The sequence below is a fragment of the Siphateles boraxobius genome, unplaced genomic scaffold (assembly GCF_051911475.1).
Source record: "Siphateles boraxobius isolate OS27281-9 unplaced genomic scaffold, OSU_SipBor_1 22, whole genome shotgun sequence".
Classification (NCBI taxonomy): Eukaryota; Metazoa; Chordata; class Actinopteri; order Cypriniformes; family Leuciscidae; genus Siphateles; species Siphateles boraxobius.
Genome location: NW_027508833.1, coordinates 34373948 through 34381729, shown reverse-complemented (window position 1 = coordinate 34381729; position 7782 = coordinate 34373948).

Below are 7782 nucleotides of genomic sequence, written 5' to 3'. Positions count from 1 at the left end.
CGCCTCTTTTGGCTCTCGTCTCCAGGGAAGCCCACTCTTGGATGTGAGCACAGATGCCCAATGGTTCAAGCTTGCAAACACAATGAAGCAATGAAAATGCAAACACGCACAAGTGAAAAGCCATTTTTGTTAAAGGCAAGCCACAGTGACCTTCCATATTCTAGCTTTAACCCTCATAACCTCATGAGCCGTTACCTCTGTCTGTTTACCATATCTTTCCCTATCTCACCTTTCTGAAAGATTAAAATCTCTGCACTGCTGCCAGGTGTACGCCTTCCCAATTAAAATTCAATCCAATCGCGTGGCACCTATAAAGGCCTCTGATTTGAGAAGAGAGAGTGTTTTCCCCACCATGTGATCTGGGGAGGTTAATGCAGTTAGAGTTATTTCACAGTCCATTAAGGAGCTTATGTTGACCTTGTGACCTCTGAGCCAACAACACCGAATCCATTATCATCACAATGGAATAGCTGCCGGTCCAGTTGACATGACAATGGGCTCAGGAAATCCCACGTTAGCACTTAGCAACGGTGAAAAGGCAGACACCTTTTTTCCCCTTCCTCTCTTCTCTCTTTCTCTGCTTTCTGGTTTAGCTATTAATATAGCCAAACTGTAATTTTTATCATTATCATTCAAAAAGGCACAGGGAAGGACACTAAAGTGGCCATGCAAAGTGATGAAAAGCGCTGACATTTGGGGTTTTTGCAGCATTTGATTCCATTAGATGGAAAGCAAACGCTGGTAACGGTTGTACGTGACTGAGTGTGTGAATGTGACAGGATGGGAGCTTTGGCGGAGAAATCTAGCGTCAGATGAAGTTATCATGTTCAGGGGGGAAGTTGGTGACATGAACTTCCTGCTGTGATCTTGTTATGTTTGACGACAGCTCGAGGAGATGAAAAAGAATTGATTGAGGTCCACGCAGAGTCGAGTGCACTTTTAGCAAAGTCTAATTGAGATATAAAAAGATTATCAAAGAAAAAAGACATGTTGTCACTTCAGAGAAGATGTCAGTTCCAGCTTATGCAGGATAAAAACTACAAAAAAGAAACAAACAAATACAGTCTAAATTTGTATATCTACTAATGCTAAAAACCACTAATAATATTTCACAGGTAATTACACTGTTTAAAATAAGTTTGCTACCTTAAATATCCAAATTGATTGTACTTAAAAATTTCAGTCATTTCAACTTAAATTTCATTAAACTGATTTGTATAACTTATTTAAAAAGTTGAAAATTGCTTAACTTATTTTGATGAGTCAAAGCAATGTAAAAACATATGTCGATACAACTTATTGTTTATATAATTTTTTAAAGTGTAAGAGTATTCATTTTTTTTAAATTATATTAAAAAATGTTTAAATATAAATGACATTTAGGATGATGATGATTTAATATTGAAATTTGATATATGAAATTAAGGATTATAATTATTATTATCATTTAATTTCTATTTGATTTTCTTTTGCATAATATATCATATTAATTTTCCAAATAATAAAAAAACATATAATAATGCATCAAGTTCTGCTTTTAATGTTTTCCTGTACGTACCAAATGTGTATAATGTCTTAAAGTTTTCAGTCAATCGCTAATCTAAATCTTTGACTTAATGTTTCTATGCGACACTATTGCATAAGAGGCCGTGTCGGTAAAGGAGGGTGAGTATGACCAAGTAATTTAAGTTCATTAGAATAACAGCTATTGTGACATCGTGGTCGTGCATTTATTTATTCCCTTAGCGCTAAGCCAGTCACCATGACCTTCACCTTCGTCTGCCATCCACACCTTTGTACACCTATTGATTGGCAGCTGGTTTAATGTCATAGATGTTGCTAACAAGACAGGGGAAGCAGTTCATATGTATTTCAGCACAACAGGGGGAAGCTAGCCTCATGCAGTGTACAGCCCGGTGCGATCAGCATCAGCACAAATGAGTCCAGTATTAGAACCTACCATATTTAACCTGAAAAAGGAGAAAAAAGAAAAAGACATTAACAAACTTCGACTGACCCTGACCAGCCTTTCTAACTGCAAACCTGGCCCCTTCTCATTCCCCAGAGCCCTGGCTGCCCCCTAAAACCCCAGCAGAACTGCTACATCCTCTCTCCCCTTCACCTCCTCCTTGGCAGTCTGCACTTCCACCAAAACGGCGCGAGATATTTGGGGTGGGAGTGAGAACGGCACGACAGTGAAATTGATATCCCTCCCCGTCCTCTTCCCAGGCAATATGTTGCCTTTCTGGGACTTATCATTGTGATTGATGGGAGGGGCGAGCAGCAGGAGAGACCCCTGCTTTAATCAAATGCACCACCCTCAACAAATTGGACAGTGGTGGACTAACAAGTCAGATACTAAGATCGCTACCACTCTCCCTCAACTCCGGCTCCGATAAACCCCCTTCTCCTCTTCCCCTCCCTAAAAGTTCTCCTTGGAAACACTCCTTTGGCAGACAGGATGGTGGGGAGGAAAGGGAGGAAGCATGAGTAAGCTATAGAACAAGACAAAAGATGGCAGCAAGAGAACAGAGTATTGCCGTATAGGAGTCGACTACACAGGAGACATTTGTCCTGAAAACTCAATAGCTTAAAAGGGTTGTTCAACCAAAAATTAACAGCCTGTTGTCATTTACTCTTCCCCATATTGTTCCAAACCTGTGAGACTTTCCTGCCTCTGTGGAACACAAATGGAGAAGTTAAGCAGAGTTTCTTGCTATTCCTTTTTTGAGCTATACAATGAAACTGAATGAATTTTTTTGTCGTCATAGAGACAGCAGAAAATATGCATTCCTTCTAAGTTAATTCAAATGTGAAATTGAAAATATTAAGCATTCTATATTTATACTCAGTTCAAAAGGTAAATATATGGTACTTTTGATTTAAATGTATACAATTAATTGAAATACACTTGATGTTGGTATTCCCAGCATGCACTGTCGCATGAACAATAAGTTAGGTTTTATTTGTTCTGTTTATGTTGTTGTCAAGTTTAGTAATCTGATAGGTTTTAGATTTACTTACTATATTCAATTTTATAAAAAATATTTTTAATACATTTTATATCATTGGATGATTAATTGCGTGCAAAAAGATGACATTTTAATGGACTGCTTTTATGGAGCTTGACTAGTAACTATTCAACTAGTAACTATTAACTTGTTCAATTATAAACTGGATGAACTAATGTTAAAGGTTGAACAAAGACTGTTACATACATTTTCATCATGATGAACCTCCAAGAACAAATTCGACTCAGGATTTATTAATATTGTCCGCTTTTGATACTTTCCTCTAAGAAAGTTGCCCATCCATTTACCCTAAATAATGTAAAACGTAGCAGTTTCAGTGTGACACCGTATCGGTTTGATGAATTTGCAAAATGTTCAAAATGTGATAAATCATTTGTCATTTTTCGGTTTGCTACAGTAATGCCGTTCGGGAGAGATGCAGAGCCTCAGTTCTTTGATGGGATGATTACAGAAACATCCATAATATTAATGATGTTACTACAGCTGACACAGGGCTCCGCTTTTAAATTTGATTGTAAAGCAGGTCCAGGGAGGGATTTTCTTATTTAAGTTCTCTCATTAATATTTCAGTAATATTGAAAATGTGTGAGAAATATTCACTTAGCTCATGCCCTCGGGCAGTTGATTTACTGCTGTACAACACAGTGGTTGCATTACAATATTCATGTGTCTCTGTTCAGCTGTTGCATTATTGGCTTTTGATTGTGTTGCTCTTTGAAAGCTCCATTCAGCTCTTCTCAATGCCGCTGCCACATACATCCAGCCAGACAAGGTAACAAAGAGTACTTTGCAATTCTCTCATTTGTCCTTCAAATGGCTCTCCATATTGACTTTGTCACAATCCCTTTTTTCTCACTGTTATTTTCAAATTGTTGCTCAAACGGAGCACAATTGCAAAGCAGACAGTTTTTCAATGCCAGCTCCATCCCGATTGATTACCAATAGCCTGACGCAGAATTCAGTATCATTGTGTTCTCCTCTTTGGACCTGAACTGACAGCTCTCCCTTTTGATTTAAATATCCCACTGTTTTCTCTATTAGATTAACATAACAAATAGTGAAATCAATTAGATACAATACCCAGCAGGCTTTGTTCTTGGGTGTGATATCATCTTTTGGATAGGAAAATGCTTTTCCCCCTCATCTATCTGCTAGGAAACATTCAAAGATGTTTTGGAAGAATCTTAGATTGGTGGCAGTCTTGTTTTTTGCATGTTCCCAGCATGCATCTGTGGTGGGAGTCGCAAAAATGTGATGTGGATTTATACACCCATAAGAATTTGGTTTAAGTAACAACTATTCTGCTGGCTAAGGAAAGGTTACTTTACCCGCTCAGGGATTCAGCGATCCCCTGTAGCGAAACCCAAGCCGTAGGCCACTTCACTGGTGGGTAGATGGCAACATTTTGTTTTCTCCTTCCCTGTCCGTTTTCTCCTTGGTGGCCATTTCCTGCAGTAAATAAATTAGAAGGGGGAGTGAGCGTCGTAGGAGAGCCACCCCAGATGCTTGCAGATGAGACAAGCTGCAAGTGACACAGAGGGTCTTCAAACACCAACACGGGCCCCTCCGAACCTAACGCTCTGACAGTATCTGAGGGAGCACAGGCGCCACTAGATTGATGGGTACCTCCGACTTGGCCGTTTCTGTGGAGAATGGCCGAGCTCCTTTGCCTAATGATGCCCCATCCATCCTGGGGGTGAGAGCTGCAGAGGACCAGGGAGGATGGGTAACCTGCCTCTGATCACTCTTTATTTGGCAGTCAGCTCTCTGTTCACAGGCAACCCTCCACTGTGCACATTAATATTATATATAGATACCCTTGTCAAGGATTTACATTCAGTGATCCGAAATCCAGCAGACAGGGAAATAAAGGGGGTGTGTGGGGTGGGGTGGGGGGGGGGGGGGGGGCGGGGGGGCGCTGATTGATTGTGTAGGACGTTGGAGACCAGAGGAAAGAAAAAAAGAGGGAAAACACAGGCTTAAATTTATCATGATGCCCCTAACATAATGTAAGCATGTTCTCTTTGTTACTGTACAGTACAGTTGGTCCATCTTTTTTTGCGGACAAACTGGACTAATAAAGGGTAATTCCAGCATGACATTAGGCAAAACGATAGTTATTTGTCAAAGCACTGTATGTAGTGCTTTTAATGTCATAGTGAATTTGTTTTTTAAGTTTGATCTTTGAATTTAAATTGTGGTGGTTTTTATTGACATTTTTAACAATATAATTCAAAGAAACTTTTTTTATTTTATCTCTATATATATTGGAATCTAGACTATAAAAAATAATTTGCAGTGAAAGTTATTCACATGTTTACCAGCTATGAGTGTCAAAAAGCCACTTGATGCTGTGCATTACTGTCTTAGCTTTAGGGATATTATTAGAAGAGTGCCAAAACAATCGCCGTTACATACGGCTTCAAGTGGCTCTCAAGTGACCATCTATGGTCAAAAAATGATTACATTTATTACCAATAATAATAACAATCACAATAAAAAAATCTGATTAAAGGTAGGGTAGGCAAAACATTTTTTACAAACACTTTTTGTTACTTTTCTTTATACTTTATTGTCCCATTCTTGGGAAATTTGTCTTGGACAACATGACACGGCCAGAACACAGCTTCGATCACACACAACACAGTACATAGCATACAATGATTAGAATATAACATTCCAATAATAAAAACTAGCAGCATCAATTTTGAAAATCTTTTAAATTTTGAGTAAAAAAGAGTTTTTATAATGATTGGACTTACACATCAAGACCCTGAATCGTCTCCCTGATGGTAACAAATTAAAATTCATATGTAAAATGTGTGTATCATCAGAGACAATTCTTTTAGCTTGCTTTAAAATAGATGCTCCGTACAGCTCTTGTATGGTTCGTTTTTCCTCCCACCCTATAATTGTTTGAGCACTATGCACCAGACGTGCTAGTTTTGATTTTGATTCAACAGTCAGATTTCCATACCATGCAGTGATACCATATATTATTAAACTCTCAAAAACGGACTGATAAAACAGAAACAAGATCCTCTGGTTCACTCCAAATACTTTTAACCTTTGCAGGAAATATAGCCTCTGCTGCAATCTAGAACAAAGAGTATTGATGTAAGAAGACCAGCATAATGAATTGTCCATATAAACTCCTAATAATACCATGTATTATTACAGGGCTATGGTCACCCACAGATCTAGGATCAAAAATCATTTCAACAGTCTTCATTTCATTTAAAATCAAGTAATTAGTGTCACACCAGCCAACAAACCTGTCAACATCAGGAAAATACTGCAGGGGTTTTGGTGTCTTTATTCAATAAACTCAATATTGCTGTATCATCAGAACATTTGATGAAGTATATATCATCCTAACTAGAGACACACTCATTAGTATATAGTGTAAATAAAATGGGTGAGTTATTAACTCTGACTTGTTGTGTATAGTCAAAAAGAATAAAACAACTTAATGCAGAATGGATTCACTTTTAACTCTATCAGCTTCTCAATCAGGATCTTGGGTTGAAGTGTATTAAACGCTGAACTAAAATCTATAAAAAGTAAACAAGCATATGCTTGGGAATCTTCTAAATGGCTATTCACCAAATGAGTGATACAGTTAATAGCATCCCCAGTGCCCCGTCCAACCTTATATGCAAACTGAAATGGGTCAAGGAATGATTTAACCTGATCCTTTAAGACAGTTACAACAAGTCTTTCAAAGCATTTCATAACATTTGAAGTCAAAGCCACACGTCTAAAATCTAAATTCTCAACTGGGCAAGTTTTCTTGGGAACAGGTGTAATTATAGATTTCTTCCACAAAGATGGAATAATATGCGAGTCCAAAGATTTCTGGAAGATAGGGCAAAATGCTGGAGTAAGTTCATTTGCACAAGTCTTCAGCAAAAAAATTGATTTTTTTGGACCCATGGATTTTTTAGTACATATACCTCTAGTGAGCTTACTCTTTGTGGGGCTACCTCTAGCCTGTGACCTGAATTACATACAATATGGTCCAGAGTACACATTTGCTCCAGTGACTCAAACCTAAGAAAATATACTGGTTGAAACTCTTCACATCCTGATAGCAATCAATAAAGTGGTCTAAAAAAATAAAACGTGTATATATATCTTCTGTGGAAGTCTCAAGTCTCCGAATGCAATGATACAATGTAATTAAGAGATGGCAACACATGACGTTCTGCCTGGAGCTGTTCACATCCTCAGACTCGCATTTATATATTTCTATGTTCACTATCAATGCTGAAATGAATCTGCAGCACTCAGGTTCTACGAGTAAGAGCTCTGTCAGTTGTTTGTTTATTATTATTGTAATGTTATGTGCTATGAGACATGACGTAATATAACGGCGTCTCCCGTGATGCTTTGCAGACTCTGCTGTGCGCGTTTGTCTATTAGAGGAGGCATGGCTTTGGAGACGCTCTGAGGGAAGGATGGGATCTTGTGTTTTCAAAGCTAACATGCTATTGGTAGCCTCTCCGAAATTGCCTACCCTACCTTTAATAATATAGTCCATTAGCCTAGTGGTAAGCTGTTTATGTTTGCCAAGCAATATTTAAGTGTGGTCGTAGGTGCTTGGCTATTTTACAACATTTTTATAACGCTTTGTAAAAGCTGATTTTTTGACAGTAAATAAAAACAAATAACATCATTTTAAGCATGAGGCTAATACAGTGCCAGACAGTCATTAATGAGGGCTGGGTTATGAATCTGACTATATTTT